We start from the raw sequence: 18,354 nt of genomic DNA, 5'->3' as shown, positions 1-18,354 counted from the left end.
GTTTATTTTGATCTTCACATGTACTTCTGCAAATTCAAGGGGATAAAGGTAAAGTTAGACAGGCAGTAACAGTTGTGTGAGTGATGAACATTGCATGGGAGTTAGAAACACTAAGTGTCTTGTTTCCATATCTTATAGTGATTAGGTTTTAGGTTCCAGCGTGATGGTGTTAAAGGCAATTATCCTCTGTAGTATATGTTGATGTTGGCTGGACTTGGTTAAAACCTGGCACGCACACACGTCCGCACCACCCTTGGCTGCAGAGCAGGCTTGTGGACTTGCTCCTGGGGCAGATCAGAAGTGGCACCTTCTCAGAAGCCTCCCATGAGGACTGCACACAATATACCAAGGTCTTCAAAGTTAGATCATATCCTTGTGAAATATGCTTATTATTTGATATATTTACATAGAAATACTGACCTGGAAGACTGCATCTTCATTAGCTAATCTAATAATTTCCATTTGGTAGTCTGATGTAAACCGCAAAAAGAGAAAACTGGTATATGTTCCTATTAAGTGTGCAACAGCTGCAGATACTTTAATATGCACTATAAATTAATGCAGGAGTAGTATGTTAGTTATTTAGTGAAAGTCCTAGGATTTTTTCCAGCTTACCTGTCATGAATAAGAGGCCAATGAGTTTTAAATTCTTTCATCTATCCTAAGGGCACCGGACAAGAGGCCTGGCCTCCTACACTTATTTCTGCTCATAGAATCATAGAATCATTAAGGTTGGAAAAGACCTCTAAAATCATCGAGTCCAACCGTCAACCCAAAACCACCATGCCCACTAAACCATGTCCCTAAGCGCCTCATCTACCTGTCTTTTAAATACTTCCAGGGATGGTGACTCAACCACTTCCCTGGGCAGCCTGTTCCAATGTTTAACCACTCTTTCAGTAAAGAAATTTTTCCTCACGTCCAATCTAAACCTCTCCTCGTGCAACTTGAGGCCATTTCCTTTCATCCTAGATCTGAACTTCAAAGTCCTACAGCTCCAGGAGCTTGCCATCCCTGGTTTCTCAATAGAGGAAACATCACAGGTCAAATGGGGTATCACATCAGTAAAACTCTTTTCCCAGGAATTTTTGATGGCTGTGATTAAAGGTAAGGAAGACCTTCCTTGAGAACAAAGAAATTTGCTTACTGAAAGGCAAATTAGAAAGTTAAAACCAAGGCAACCTATGTCCGTCTTAAAACCTCAATTTTTCCTTGCAGCCAGTGGTGAGTTCCACTGTTGGGACATCTCCATCTTGGAGATGGAGGAAGAATCTGCTTTCTATGCCATCTCTGGCTGCTGCCAGCTCCCTCCCTTGTCTTATTTCCAGCACCTCGAAGCTTATAGTTATGCTTCCACTCAAATCAGTGTGACTTTTACATCTTTTGTTCTGATCATTAATGACATTGCTAATACTCTCCAGATAGCAAAAGCAATAATTAAAATCACTTTCTTGATTTTCTAGCATGAAGGGAATATACAGGGAAATGTCTTGGATACCACAATGGAGAGAAAGTGTTTATCACAAGGAAACAGAAGACTAGCTGTTCCTTCAACGTGCAGATCAATCTGTTTAATCGTTTGCTATACAGTGGAAGCTGTGATACAGATTAATCAGTTACTTGCTGCCCACGTTCCTATCTGACATGGATATTCCTATCTGACTTCCATAGCTGAGTACCCTAGAATAACTAAGATGGACAGTACTTGGGGACTGCTCTTTTCCTGTGGAAATCCTCTTTTCACACGCATTGGGAGCTGCGATTTAACAAGCACATCAACGTTCTTGCTTTTGGCCTTTAATCTGCTGTATTTCTACCACATATTAGGGCAGGATTAAAACTCTTCCTTCCTTTCTATAATTAAAATGAAGCTCTTTGGCTGTTTTCACCCAGTTTTGCAAGGCTTTCCTGCTTAACATTGTTGTCATTGAGGGGAAAGAGATTACTAACAAATAACAACATAACCAGGTCTACAGTACCAATATTTTCTGGCACAGGTGTAACAGCCTATGCCAGGAGGGATTGACTGATGTACCTGTGTCTACAAAAGCCCTACCGCTGCTGGATTTGTTATAGAACAGCTGCCTTTCAACTGCTAGCGATTATATTGTTCAGGGCGGGTAGTAAGAAACTGTTCTTTTACTAATACAAGCAGTGTCTGCCTTATATCATACGGTAATATGAACCTAAATTCTCCTATTCTAGACCTGGTCTTAGGGAAACATAGAAAGCAGATGAGAAGTTGAAAAGTAGTTTTCGTGACGCAGTGGAAAAAAATACAGTGAATAGCTATTCAGAGTAATCCTTATTTCATATTTTTCTCCAAATATAATCTATGACTTAAAACTACTTAACACTATGAGCAGTCCAACTTTTTTTCTTTTGTTGAAGTGCTACTTCTGCTTTATGATCTGGAAGCTGTGCAGATCATTCCCTGCCAAAATACAGAAAGCAACACACTGGGGAAAAAAAGCAAGTGCAGACTGACTTTCTTCTGACATTATGCTCAAAATGGTACTGTATTATAGGGTTCTGTCCATGAAAACAGGCCAGAACCCCTGGGCTCTGCACTGCATGAAGGCAGGACACCTTCTCCCATCTGCTTACAGGCTGTCCTTGACTGCTTTTTGAGAATACAATCATCCTCTCCTCACCTTATTAATTGTCAGGTGAAAAGCTTCGCAGGCTGCATTAAGCAACTATGGTGACCTATTACTATTATCATTATTTTGCCATCCATACATCTCTTGTTTTATCTGTTGCAGGTCATCCACAGACAACGCCTGGCTCGTGACAGCTCTCTAGTCCTCACCTGTCCAACCTCAGTCCCATCTCTAACACACAGTGTGGACTCTGGTCTCAGTTTCCAGGGCAACCACAAATTCCTCTGTCATTCCTTAAGATTTGTCATCTAGGTGCACACTGCTTCCAGGATCACTTCAGGGAAGGACTTGAGTCTAGTAGGTCCCCCATGCTGCCTGTGAAAATGTTGCCGTATACCTCCAACAGGTTGTAGGGAAAGAGGCAGGGAGCTTTCCTCAAAACCTGTGACAAGCTCAAGTGCTACGACAGCCATGAGATCATGCAGCTTAGTCTGAGTTTAAGAGGAAGCCCAGAAGCTGCAGCACAGCTACACAAAGTGCTCTCAGGCTTTAATGACTACCAGCTGAGCAGTAATGGTAACAGGATCTCTGCACTGCTATGGACAGGAGTGATTTTGTGCGCATGTGTGGAAGGAACACCAAAAATACCCCAAAAACCCAACCCAATGCTGTTAGCCATCACTGAGTACCCTGGGAGTGCAGGGGAAAGGAGGGGTAGAGTTTTCTTAGGGCAGTACCCTCTAACAGGCAAGGCAACCCTACCTTGCCTGCATAGGAGAGGAGTCTCTCAATGCACCTGAGCACCAATTCACAGTATATACTTTTGTCACTAAGAAAGCGGCATCAGCAATGGGATAAGCACAGGTTAGAGATGACCCCCAGTGATACCTGTGCAGTGTCAGTATTTGCTAAAACACTAATGCTGTCCTTATAACATACCTGTGAAGGGTGAGAGAAGACACAGCTAGCACTAAGCCAGCAGTATGATACACAGTATTATAAGAGAGAACATCAAATGCATCACTAAAGCTTTCAGAGGTTTGTAGCATTTCAGACTTCTCTTTCTTTAACTCCTTGTCTCCCCTAACCCACACATTTTGCACTTGGATCTTATTAATCTGGCCTGAAGGCTGGGAAGAAGTGATGCACTCTGCCTCAGAGCTGAATTGATGGTAGTAGAGAAATTAACGGTTTCTCTGCCCACTACCAGAGTGAAATATATATTTTCACATGCCTAAATGCACAACAGATACTGCTATGAAAACTTGGGATAACAATTGGACAGCTCTGGGAAAGTCATTCTGTGGAGGAACGCTACATCATAGATGTCAAAAACATTCTTACCAGAAGATGCAAAACCTTAATTAAAAACTGTACTGTCTCTCAGGAGGTGCTGGACAAGGAACCGGGATTAGTACCAGTGAATATCCCTGACAAGACTTGCTCATACGGGTCTAAAAGCTGGTGATCGCCGTTTCTGTCCCCATCCCCACAGGAAGGAAATGTGGGTGCATCATATACAAAGGATTGTCAGCGCACTCTCATTATGGCCATGACCAAGACCATCTGGGAAGGACAGCCTATCATCATGTTGTCTTGCACACTGTCCACAGTTTTGATGGAAAAAGAAGAAAAAAAACAAACTTTTTTTTTCATGAATAAGTAATACGGGTTGTTCTCAGTACATGAGAGTTATATGAGGCCTTTCACAAAGGAAAAATAGAGAAATGGAAGAGGGAAAAAAAAGTAAAGGTTCCTAACCTGAAGCATTAGTGGTGTGAGGCCTAGCCTCACACTGGGACACAGCCTCCGTACATGAGATCCTCGTGTGTTCCCTCTATAGAAGTAAGCTTTAGTAGATGTGTAACTAAGAAACCACAACAACATTCAAAGGTAATACCAAAGCTCATAATAAATTGCTTTGAAACAGAAGTAATCTGGGATGCTATTAAAAAACAGGCAAGGTTTGCTCTCCTCTGCAGGACATGGCAGAAATGGCAGAGCTGCATGATCTCCCAATATTCCTACTAAGTGACAATAACTGCAATTAATGCACAGGACGCTGTCTGTGTAGGTGACACTGCTCTGTAATGCTGTGGAGGAGGACGCCCCCCCTTTCAAACAGTTGCTTATAGGAACGGAAATTAATTGTCTAACACTGAAGAAAGCTAAATGACAAGATCAAATATCACTAGCTTGTTTTTTTTAAAAAAGAAAACCAAGTTTTTATAACTAGTCACCTAGCATCAGGACTTTGAACTGTTTGCTTCTGCGACTAACAACCTTCCCAAGGTGAAAATCTGTTAGGAGAAAGACGTGGTAGCAGGGCAGGAGAGATCCTCGCTGCTGGGACAGGGCCAATGGAGCGGCCCGGGAAGTCAATGGTGCTGCAGGCAGCACCATCACTGTGGGAGGTGGTGGTGTAGCACTTCTCCCTGCTACTGGGGGAGTCTTCTTCAAAAGCATCTGCAGTGGTTGAGACAGCTCTGCAGCCCTGGGTAGTCTCAGTGTACAACCCACTCTTGAGGGCTACATTCCCAGTCAGCTTCAGAGGTGAGTTTGTTTCAAAAGGGTTAAGGGTGTTAATTAATGGAATTATCCCTTTTAACATGGACGGTCTTGGATCCAGACTCCTCTGAGCCAGAAAGGTTGTTGTGAAAGTGGTCTCTTTGCTCAGTGGTGGATTTTTGATGTAGCATTCATAAACGTTCTCCTCCCAGCAACATGACTCTCAGCGTGGTGGCTGCGCTCTCCAGGCCATGGGGCTCAGTGGTGCAAAGGGAGCAGGAATCTGTAAGACTGATCTCCAAGACACTGGCCTGAACAAACGGCTTCTTTTGGCACTTCCTGATGAAAACAATCAGTCCAGTAGGTGCTAGGTGGACACTCTAGCAAGGAGACTTAAGGAAGAAAAATCTATTTTTCATATTAGTATCTCTAATCTTGTGTAGCTGGAGTATCTACATCACCAGAAACTGAGCTTCCATAAAAGGAACAAAGCATTAGATATAAGTATATAATTTTAAGAAAAAAATTACTTGTAAGTATGTAAACCATAAGATCCTCCATGCTGGCTCAAAGCAAAGGTAAATCTAACCTCCAATCTTGTAGGCATGCTGGTGCACACAGGGGCTGGTTTAAGTGATAATTTCCACACTATGGTTTGCAATATGGTTGAACCGGTCCCTTCGGCTTTTTTGGATGAGTACTATTGTCCTTAATAGAGCACTTTTCAGTTTTTCAAGATTTTTAAAAAACCTTCTACAGACCCAGTTTGAGATAGGTCCTTCAATTCATTCCTCTCAGAGTTCAGCTTCGGTTTGGGAGCCTGTGTGACTGCCACTGCAGAGACAAGTGGCAAATAATTTATGTAACATTTCTGAGAGTTTTATTGTCACCAAGAACTTCTCTTCTCTCAGATCTGGGATTCACCCCACTGACTTTCTGACAGACTTCCTGCTCCTGAAACATTTGAAAAAGGTTTTATTATTAACTTTTATTCCTTTAATGAGTTCCTTTAATAAGTTGCTCCTCAATAAATTGGCATGCCTTCCTGAGGTTTAACATTTAACTTGTCAGGATTTATGTGCTTCTCCTTTTTTGGACATGATTTGTCATTTCTGAAGGGTATCTTTTTACCTGTAGTCACCTTTCCTCTGCTTCCTGAGCTCTCTTCTGAGCCTTCTTCCTGGCAGTAGACTTTGACAGCAGGTGTAACTTCTGTGTCTCATCTGTGTCGTTAAACATGTCTCCTGATTGCAATCATTTGACTCTTTTTTTGCTCCTCCTTTCACTGACCTTCTACCTACCTCCCTCATTTTATGTAATGTCCAAATATTGGATTTGGGAGTGTTTCTCACCTCCCATGACAGTGCTGAATTTGAATACAGTGCAGTCGTTTTTACATATATTGGAGTGTAGCTTGTCGGCAGTCACACCTTCAACATGATCCTGTGCACTACTCGAGGCATAAACTAGGAAAGCCTGCTCCTGTTGTGAGATATCTCACAAGTATCTCCAAAAAGCAGCAACACAGGGTGTCCAAGAGTCACATGGACACTGGATATCTGCCTTCATTCGCTTCTGTGCAAAACGGTGCCCGTGATTTGGCTGCTACCCGGGATGACTGGCCCTCCTGCCGGACGAGGTGGCACCTCTGAAGGTGGCTTCTCCTGATCTTCCCACTCCCGTGTGCAGCTTTGGGTCTGGGGAAACAGTGGTCGCCTCGCTGCTTTGTGTAGGTTGAACACCTGGGGAGCCTTGGCAGCCTGGCATGGGGACAGTTTGTACCTCCTGTGCACGTAGGGCTGACCCCTGCCTGAAGTGAATATTCATCAGTGACAAGGCAGCGTGGCTTGGGCTGAAGTTGTGCCATTCTCTACTCCTACCGTGCCAGCAAACAGCATCTTCACCAGGCAGCCGCTGCCCCTCACCCCTACCCAAAACCCTTCTGATTTTATGCGTCGTTCTGAAAACTGAAAAACAGCCAAACGTGTTTTTTTTATAAAATGGTGGTGATAAAAAAGTGTTCCAGGTTGGGATTTCGTATGCCAAGTTTCAGTGTGGAGTGAGTTTTTATGGCTGAGCTATAAACCCCCTAAAATATGGTTTTATAATGGAAAATCTGACACAACCTTTATACACACCCGGCCATAATTCTAGATGATGTAAAATACCTTATATAGAAAGCCAAGATAAGTGGATTTTTGCTATAAAGAGCAAGTAGAAGATGAAAAGTACACCTTTTAGCTAAGTATTTTCATTCTTTGTTTAATTTTGACCAAAGAACAAACCATATATCTAGAAGGGCAGGTTTTTAAAGTCATACTTCATGTTTGTATAAGACTAAATTATGTTTTTAATCTTTCTAGCAACCTAAAGTAATTCTTCCGGGAAGATCACTGTTTCCCAAGGCAAAAGTCAGGCTTATGCCTGCTACTGATAAATAGGCATTTTCAAAGGAATTTTATTAAAAATCTGGAGAATATCACAGCAAACATAAAGTAACGTTTTCAAATAATAGATATAGCGCTCAGAGGAAAGTGTGTTAGAAGTAACGGACTGGATATAATTGAAACTGACCTTATAAAATCTACAATGTATTTTTGTGATGCTGCTTTTCCAGGTCATTTCAGGATAACTGAGTATCTGGGAAGTAATGATACCCATCACCAAACAACACTCGGAGTTTAATTCAGCTGTAGCATCCAAAACTCTGGATATTTACTTAATGATTATGTGCAATATCAGAATCCCTTCAATTTGAAAATCAGCCTGATAACAACAGAAAATATTAGAACAGGCTACTTTGGTGATTTTCTGTACTTCACACTTAGTTAAAATGAGATTTTTTTTCTAAAAACAGAGTTTTACTTTAATATTTTAATTTGTTTTCTTTTATATGTGTTCTTTTATTTAAATTCAGAAGGATAGGAAAGGGGAAAGGGAAATTTCTAGACCTTTGGTAACTTGTGATATGCGAGTTAAAATTTCAGACCCTGGATTGCACTGTACTTCTGCATACACCTTAGTCTCAGGTTTTGGGCTGTTCAAGAACATACTGAGAATTTTTTTTTTTTTTTCACTTAACAATAATACATTTTAAATCTATAAAATATTTTAATAGTAACCTCTGAATTGATTTAATTGGTCAGATTTGTGCCTCAGTGACCTTTTACAAGGCTTCAGCTTTTCATCTCCATTTGAGAGAAGAATCAGTTGTGAAATATTCACTGTCCTTTTCTTCCTGACACCACAGTTTCTGTCATCAGCTGGGTGGAAGTGCATATCCTCTGCATTAACAGAAGAAGCTGGGCTGCTGATTGAGCCTTTAGCTTCCACTTGCTAGGAGGTTTGCAGAGCAGTTTGCACTATGCCTCCAAGCATCTCTGCCAAAATAAAAGGGGGACTTAAAACTTGAAACAGCTGAGCATTTGTTTGCCTTGCCCTGAGCAGATCCTCCCCAACTGCAGTGATAAAGGTGTCTATAAAAAACTAGACAGGCTTTAGGGAGGAAGAAATGGAGGCACAGAGAGGTTATGTCACTCGCCCCAGACTGTGCAGGAAATCTGCGGTGGGGCCAAGAATAGGACTGAGGTGCTCGACTTCTGTATCTCGACCACAAGACCATTTCTTTCTTCCTCACAATTAATGTAACAAATAATGTCACTGCTATAGGGGCTAGCAGAGAAAGTGTTGCACTATGCTAAACAGCTGCTCTGTTGCAGACTGGAAATCAAATATTTCTCCACAAATGTTCAGCAAATCTCTGAAAATTGAATTGAGGGCTGCGTATGTTGATTACAACCATGATTATTTGCTTAAAGAAAGATACTTAAAAGAAAATGTTTATTCAAATTAAAACAAAATATTTTCTTCTTTACATGAAGTTCCATTTCTTCGTTTTTGAAGCAAACAGATGCTAATATAGAAAAAAATATTTTTTTCTTGGTTTCAGTATACATTTTTAAATGTTAATTTACTGTCTCTGCTTTTGAGTTAGTCATAAAACATCCTCACAAGAAACAAAGGTTCCTATATAGCAGGGTGCCTCAGCCATAGCAGAGCCTGTGCCCAGGGCTGGCTCTGCTGCAGGGAGCAGATGCACAGCCAGCTGTGGGCCCTCCCGAAACTGCTTGACGGACAGGCAGACAGCATAGCCCGCCAACCTTTTAGTGTCCACAGCCTTCTCCAGAAATGATGACTATCGTGTAGAAAATGGCAACACAGAGGCAAAAAACCTCACAGTACCCCAAAGTTAGCAGAACAAGGATAGGCACACTGAGAAACAGCGACAACAGGCAAAAATCTTGAAGCACACAAGATGTCTGCTGACAGTGCTGGCATGCTAGTTAAGTCTTGAAAATTTTAGCAAAAAGGTGGCAGACGCAAGAGATGAGAAAGGTGAAGTATTTGAGGCGCCATCAGCACTCACTGGCTGCCATCCTGCCTACCAGTACTCTTATGGGTCTGGGGACACCGAGACTGGGGCAAGCTGGAGTTTGTGCATATGGCTGCAACCTGCAAGGGGCATCCGAGGTGAAATTACTTTGAAGCAGCGTAAGCTGGGGTGAAACCCAAAAGCTGATTAATTCCTTTTGGGCAGTTCTGCATGAAATTCTCTGTGAGGTCATGAAAACTGACTATTAATTTTTATTCTGTGAAAACAGAGAGAGCTGGCAGGTTGCTGCTCCTGAAACATCCAGGTGTGAAGTGAGAGCTGCTGTCAAAGCATTTACAAAGAGCACCTATGATAAGAAGTAATTATGAAAAACAGCAGAAAATCCTTTGTGGGCTGCACCCCTTACAAAGAAAGTAAGAACCCAGGTTCATATGAAAACTGAAGCATTTGCTTATACTTTGAGATTCTAAAAAAAATGTACAGTTGGCTGACACTACATATGCAGGGAAGTGTTATCCAAAAAAGTTACAGAAAAAGATGAATCTATTAAAAGAAAAAAGCTCTGGGTTATGTGATAATGGTGCAGGTTTTGCAGAAGACAGACTATAGATATTTCTGACAAAACTAGATTATTTTTCTACCAATGAACATGCATTCATTTGTTGAACCAACGGACCAGAGAATTATAGATACCTGTTAAACACAGCCCCACGCTTTGCTCCGGTGAGGCTGTGCGCTCCACTGAAGCTAGCAGTGATGAATATGCTGTCGCACTGACAAGATACTAAAACTGTGTAAGTCTTCAGTTTACAAGAGCAACTTGCCTCTCTCTGTCACTCACAGAAGCTAAGGAGAAAGGGTTTTACTAAAACTATTGCCTACCGTTCCAAATCATATGTAGTAGTTCAGTTTATTCTGGGGTAGATACAGGCCCCATCTAAATAAAGTGGCAGAGGTACATGTCACATTGAGCAGGGATAATGGTGGAAAGCAAAAGTTACCCTTTTCCATCTTCATATTTCCTCACTTTTCATGGCACAATACGATGATTCATATTGCAGGCGATGGAATCAACTTCAGAGAGAGTTGAAATCTGTTGGTGTCTGTCCCTGAAATACAAGAAACTGTTTTAGCTTTAAGTAAAATAATAATGTTTATTAATTTTATTCATGTTTCTGTTTCTAAAAGTTAGAAAAGCAACTCTGACAATGTAAAAAATTGTGCAAAAGTCTCTTCTACTTTTGCAGAAATGAAAAACATATGAAGGTCCTCCTAGAAACAGCATGGAAAGGTTTAAAATTCTTGAGTTGCATTAGGTAAAGGAGAGTTACTTGAGACAAACAGCTATGTATGGCCTTCATGTGGACTGCATAGCTGTAGTACTCAAATATTTAATAATCTTTAATGTGTTTAATGTGTCTAATTATTAAAGTTAATTTACTTTAATGACAGAGCCTTTTTGGCAGTCCAGAAGACAGTGATTCTGAATGAATTGTGATGAGAGTAGTCAGGGATAGACTGTATAGACTTCCTCTGTTATTTACCCCATTTGTTAGTCAGAAGAAAAGCAGATTTAGGGACATTAAATGGCTGCAGACAGTGCTATCAATCTCTGGCCAACAGTATTTCAGCCTCTTGGTGACCATATCATCGGCGTATTTTCTTTCCGTGTTACACAAAACCACAAGGGATTTGTATTTGTTGTTCCCTATTGGTTAAATTATCCTTAAAACCATTAAAAACATACACATATTTTTATAGAAAAACAAACCAAAGATTTTGTTCAGTAATGGGATAAAATGTGAATTTTACAGTCTTTGGTGCTGTGCAGAACACAGCTAGGATTTGGGGCAGATTCTTGGATGCTGATGAGTGTATTCCAGGACTGCAGTAGAAGTGAGGAGTGTTCAGTAGCTCCCGGGAACAGACTTGATCCTGAAGTCACTATTTATGCATCGCTCTTATTCCAATCTGTGGGAGTTTTGCATGAGTTAAGTGTCAGTCACTTTGACATTTAGCCCAGCTGGTTGAATGATATACTATGACTATATGGTGCGTTTTAATCTGAATTTTGTTCTCCATATAGTATTCCATCTCTTGCTTTGCTACCTGTCTTCTAGCTAGTTTATGAATGCTAAAGGCATCATTTAGTATATCTGGTTTAGAAAACAAGGAGTTTCCTTGTAATGAACAATTGATAGGAGGGTAACAGCAGGGGTGGAGGGGAAGTCAGCTGGAAAAGGAGGCAGGAATTTCTGAACACAGCTTTACCACTAAAGTACATGTGAGTACACCCTTTGAAAGATTCAACTCCCTGATTGTAAAAACAAGGACCAAGACAGCAGGACTTACCTTTGCATCAGGCTCAGAGGAGCACACAAGTTCTACTGTAATACCCAGAACAAACTACCTTAGTAGCAGTAACTATAAGTTGGAGGAAGTGTTTGCTGTGAAATGTTACTTGACAAATCTATACCATTTTCTTTTTGTGAAGTGAACATAACAGCTTGCACAAGTGTATTTACTATAAAATTTGTAATTTACATCATTACTTATGCTTTGTGTGTTTTTTTTTTTTCCTGGCAGGGCATCTCAGTTTCTCAGTTGATTTGAGATATCTTGTTTTATTGACTCCACAGATCCTACGGTATTGCAGCTCATTGATGGGGTGAATATAACCCATATGATGAAATACCTCAAAGAAAACCTGATAATGCTTAGTGCAAAATTAATCTTCAGCAAATGCTACCTTCTGTTTGCTTAAAACTTTCTCCATCTGAACATTCACCCACAACAGTAAACACTGAGAATTAACTAAAAAGACCTCAATTTTTCTTTCCCAGAAAATAGTTTCAGGTTCTTTCCCCTACCCTTACCCCTGCTGATTGATCAAAATTTCTTGCTTTCACCTTCTTGCACTGGTTTCCCCTCTTACTCTACATTTCCACTAACATGTCTTTCTTGTCTCTGTTCTATACCTATTTTCTCTGGCTTCAGCTTAATGTAGCATTTAAGAATATGCTTATCTTGGAGCACACAAGCAGTCCTATTTCTCTGTAGTGGGATTATTTATGTACCCAAGCACTTTGTTTAGCCAGATTTTTGCTTCCACAATACTATTCTATTTAAGAATTCATCTGAAATGAAAAGGTGTGGTGATTTTCATCCAAATTACATCATCATTATATTTTCTGCATTAGAGAGTGGGATTGGCATGGGGCAAGCTTGCCATGCACTAAATTTTTGAGTGCCAAAACCTTGCAATTTGTTTTTGGTTTTAGTCTGTTCATTACTTCTGCCACATTTCTTTCTGGGAAATATGTGCATAGGCACTTTAAAAAAAAAAAGAAATTTGTAGTTCTAGAAACGAACTTCCAGGTGACCCAGAGGATTATTCAGGAGCCTGACATAGACACCTATTGTCATTTTCTACACCCTCTGTGTATGAAGTGTCTATGTAGAACTAGCAAATGTGACAAAAGATCTATAGGTGACCCACTCAATAAACCACTAAAATTAGGCATTTAAAATAGCATTAAACAGATGTGCTTAGGCATTTGCATTCCACCCCACATCTGTGTTTTAGCTCTCTAGGAACATTTTTGTATTAGAGATAATGTTCAACTGGAGGAAATATTTAGCATACTTAATTATTAGGATCACAAAATATTAGCAGCTCCTGACAAAATTATAGTCACGAAACTCAAGGCAAAAATAAGTATAATTTCATTGTAAATTTGTTTAAATATGCCTGAACTGTTCTTTGGGCACAAATTCATGATTTTTCACTCCAAATCAGTGAGTGAAAATTTTAAGTTACTCCCTTTGTAAATCACAGCTTGACCACTATTTTTTTCTTAGAGTAGTGAAACACTTTGCTGTCATGTGCTCAAGGGTATCCAAAAAGTGAAGATCTGACCTCCTTAGTGCATTCATCATCTTGTATTTTTATGTGATTTAGTACGGGCTTAAAAGACCTACAACCTTCTTGGTTTGTAGGAGTTACGCATCATATGAAGGCTGTTTTGGGACTCTAAATCAATCTACTCTTCAGCAGCCTCCAGTACATTTTAGAGCAGCACTGACAAATACATGAATTTGTACTCTAGGATCAGATGTCATGGCAAAAATGTTGGTGTGCAAGCTCTGACAGTCAGTATAGCAAATCTGAAAGAATCTTTATTTTTCCTAAATCAGAGAACATTCTGCTCTTATATTTGATTCCAGTGCCTTAACCTTGTTACTACAGTAAAGTAGCATGTGACTAGCAAGTAAGAAAGAAAAACCAATGTGACTTTCCATCCCTGAAGCAATTACTTAGTAAAATGAGATACTTCAAACAGACCTCTGTGAAAACAAGAAAGTTTGTTAAAAACAAGGTTATCTGAAGCTCTGCACAAGAACCCTTCACTTCCATAGAGCCCACCACAAAAATTAATATATCAGAATTCAGAAGGTAAAGGAGAAATCGTGTTGTTTTACTACTTACATATATGTATACACATATATACCTAAACATATATATACATACACATATATACACAAATATACATGTATATGTATACACATATATACCTATACATACATATACATACACATATATATACAAATATACATGCCATGTAAGAACATATTTATTTCTTGCAGTCACGTATACAGCACATATACCTCCTTATCAGATGACTACCATTTGAGAAGCACTAGGAAGGAGACCCATATTCAGAAAGTGCAGCAGAACTCAAGGCTGACCCGTTCAACAAACTTCTTCCCTTTCAGACATCTTTTGGGAAGCTTCTATTATTATACCTGTATTAAAAAGGATGGAATATGATGATCAAATGGGATACTGTTATTGATTAAACAAGTCCTCAGAGGCTACATGAAGTGAGAAATAAAAGTGACTGCTGCAGTAAGTCACCTGTATCAAACCTTTTTTTCCATCTTTCTTTTCTGTTTATTTTCCCAGCAGTTTTATGAAACATTGTACCATTGTCAGTATAAAACTTGTTTTACATATATCTCATCACCAAAAAGGTAAGTCATAAAAGGTTTAACACTTGTGTGTTAAAATAGCTATAATTGGCTAGCTAATTTCTGCTGCCTCACAAAAGACCTCCCGGTCTGCCTTGCTCTGTCCTGTTTCATGCACCCAAGCAGGACAATAATTTGTCAGGTGGAAAAGAAACTGCTATCCAGAATATTTATCTGTACCGCCTCTTCAGAGGACAACTTCTGCTGATATATGGCAGTTATATTTTAAACAAAGATATTCTGCAGACCACAGATTCCTGTAAATCTCCATTACTATTCACACAAACAAAACAGAGATGGAGGGTTATACAGAGGGCTGTGTACTGCAGCGACTTTCTTCATCATATGAATAGTCTCATACAAGTTTGAGAAGACCAATTAGGAGCTGAAGTCTCAATTTAAGACACAGTTTTTCTCCACTATCGCTTAAACTCTATTAAATATAAATACTTCATTCTCATTAGTGGCTGAGGGAATGTTTTATTTTCCAATAAAACAACTCAGAAGTCAGGAAATCTCAAAATTATGCCATGTTCTTATCTTTAGTAGACATTGCAAAGTCTTCTCCCTTTTTTTCAGAAAAAAATCCTTGAAAGATCTCTGAGCTGTAAGTGGAGAAATGCATTTAATACTCTGGTATTCATCACATACGTGGTGCTCAGTTCTTGTTTACAGTATAATAATTAGTGCTCTGCAACCCAGCGTGGAAGTTCGGCTGTGACTTAGTTACCCCAATCAATGCTGTTAGATGACTGATGACCCAACTAATTAAACAACTAACCAGAGTTTATAATTCTTGAACACATCCTGTCCCACCCAGAAGGCTATCCTGCCCTGCTCAATACAAGGAAGGTAAGCAGATGGGACTAGCAAAATATGCAGCACTGAAGTAGAGGAGTGTCTTTAGTTCCTGGTCAGGCTTCTGCATTTGTTTTGCTGCAAAGTCCTGTTAAGATGGAGAGAGTGCAAAGGGGCAAATCTTTTCCCTCCCTCTGCCTCCAGCCACTGGGGTTATTTAACAAGGAGCTGCCATCCTATTTTAGAAGAGCTCACTGCTGTGGATTGCAGGCCACCTGCATCCCGAAAGGATGACTAAAAGTGGAGACATCCTGTTCCAGAGGGATGTGCCTGGCTGTTACCTGGCAAGGCTGGGATTTTAGGCAAACCCCTCTCATTGCTGGTTAGTTATGGGCTGCTGCAGGAGGAGCATGCTGTCTTTAGGTTAATCCCTGCTCATACTGTGGGCTGTTTTGATTCCTTTTGAATCAAATGAAATGAATGAAACTCAATTTCTAGAAATTCTAACCCAAACTAGTTCAAGAGATGTGCATGTCACGGCACTTCATTTGCCCCACAAATAGGAGCTAAAGAGAAATTTATGAGTTTATGGACTTATGGTGAGCTTCCTTCCCTTCCACAGATGAGGAATTTAACACTCATGTACATGTACATGTACATGTTTCTCCAGACTTCTGGAGGCACTGTAGGTGTAAGGCTGCCAGGTGTAGTTACATGGCCCTGTCTGTCCATCATGGTGGTGATGAACCATTTAGTAGTGGGAAGTATCCACAGAACTGGAACAACTCCCTGTGACCATGGTAGGTTTCAGCTGTTCCTGCCAAAAAATACATTTCCAGTCTAATGTGAAAACTTGCAAGTCTATTAGCGGGTTGAAGAGAAGCACATGATTCTTGAGAGCCTTAGGGTATGTCAGGGCTGGACAACCACACCAGAGTTGGGCAGGGCTGTGACACATGAAGGGAGGGAGCTGGAGAACCACGTGTGGGCCGAGCATCCCTGTTTTTGCAAAGCCTGGCATCCGCAGCTTCTTGGAGAGCAATCTGGTCCCAGGGATGCTGCATCCAAGCTAAACTACCTCAGGTACAAAAAGCCCTTCTCTTTGCAGGGGAAGACTTCCTAACACTGAAGCGTGTTATTGCACATTGCAAACATGTGAAGCGTTTCTCTGCCGTCCCATCCACTTCTCCCTGACCCATGCCAGGCACCTCATAAGAGCTGTCAGAGGGCCAGTGTACCCCAAGCGTTTCTCTTTCTCTGTGCTCCTCTGCACAGCTTCTCGCCTAGGAGATGGACCAGGAAGGGCTATCAGAATTAACACTTCCCTTCTTGCCAGTATGGCTCAAAAAAGTAAATGATTTTTTATTGAATGCTTGTTCTTTCTCTGCTTCAAACAGATATGACGGGCTTACTCCCAGATGAATGGCAAGAAAGTATAATTTACATCCTGAGAGGAAGAAGAAAGCTGAAATTAAACCAATTTAGATTCTTTAGGGATTTATTCTGACCTCTCCTCAATAAATCTATAAGGTTTCTGCCTTTTCCTTCCGTAGCTACTGCAAAGTTTCTCCTTGCAGGGTTATGAGTTACATACCCAGGCTACTCAGAATGCTATGTCCTTCCGTAAGTATTTATATTTGCAATTTACACGAACACGATGAAACATAAATCTGTTGAAAGTGCCACCATAACTCTGAGACATGAAAGTTTAAAACCTTAAAATGCTGTGATGAATATTTTTAAGTCTAATTTTTGATTTTAGGTACCTCGGCCTTTGTGTCCTCACTTAGGCTCATCATGTAGGAGCCCAGTTTTCAGAAGGCATGTTATCAGAAATACTGATATATGTTTTAAGTTTCAAAAAATGGTCACAGAAGATTATTAGGTGGATTAGAAAGCATAGGTAGGACTTCTTAAAGCATGTCTATTCCATGAAATAAGGCATGGGGTCGAGCTCTACAGCTAACTGGTGAAGTGGTGGGAACACTTTATGAAATGGACTTCCCATCATCTTGAAGTGGAAGAGGAAATATTTTCAAATCATGGGAAACAAGCTGCTAGGTGCATTCAGGTTTAACATATATGAGCTAGGAATCCATCTGGTATGCCTAATACAGGATAGGGAAATTATTTTTTGCTCGTGCTCTGTTCTGAGTTTCTTTGCTATCAACACAAAGAACTGAACGATGCTCCCCTGGAGAAAAAATTCAAGACTAGCATAGAAGTAAATTATGGACAAGCAGATATGAGCATTATACTATTTTTTTTTAAATTCCCTTGTTGAAATAATGTGACAAAGTGTGTAAGACATAATACAAGAAAATTGAGAAAAAAGCAATGATTTGATTTCTCATGATGTAACAACTTCCTCATGTGCTTATCACAGCTCCTAATGTCAACTACGCATGACGATTCTTCTCTTTCTCTCTTTTCATCATATTTGTGTCAGCTCCAGATGACAATATTCCATTCTCAATGGTAAATCATAAATAGCTCTTTATTCTTCACTGCAAAAATTCAATCGTTATTAACCACACTGGCATTCATGCAAATGTAATAAGTATTTTTCATAGGAATTCTATTATAATTTGCAATGCATGAAATTCACTTAGTCTAGAACTATGGTGACAGCTTTGAAAGGGTAGATAGTAAAGGTCACTTCTATTGTCTTAGATGATATGATGAGCCTTAAATGAAAAATAAGGACTTGATCGTACATAAGCAGAATTTGTGCCAAAATAAATGGATCTCCCTTCAACTGTAAGCAGAATCAAATTTCTTGTTATACTGAATCAAAAACTTTGCTTAGCAATAGGCAAGTTTGCTTCACGAAATGCTTGACAAGATGGTAGAATCACAAAAACGAGTTCATGGACTCTCTCAGAATAATGTAGAACTAAATACAGAATGAGAGATCGTCTTATTTTGGTGTGCTTGGTATAGAAACATAAAATCATAGAATCATAGAATCATAGAATCATAGAACCTTTTAGGTACCAAAAAGATTATCAAGTCCAACCA

The sequence above is a fragment of the Pygoscelis adeliae genome, unplaced genomic scaffold (assembly GCF_000699105.1).
Source record: "Pygoscelis adeliae isolate BGI_AS28 unplaced genomic scaffold, ASM69910v1 Scaffold157, whole genome shotgun sequence".
NCBI classification, from domain to species: Eukaryota; Metazoa; Chordata; class Aves; order Sphenisciformes; family Spheniscidae; genus Pygoscelis; species Pygoscelis adeliae.
Note: the sequence above shows the minus strand (reverse complement) of the source record.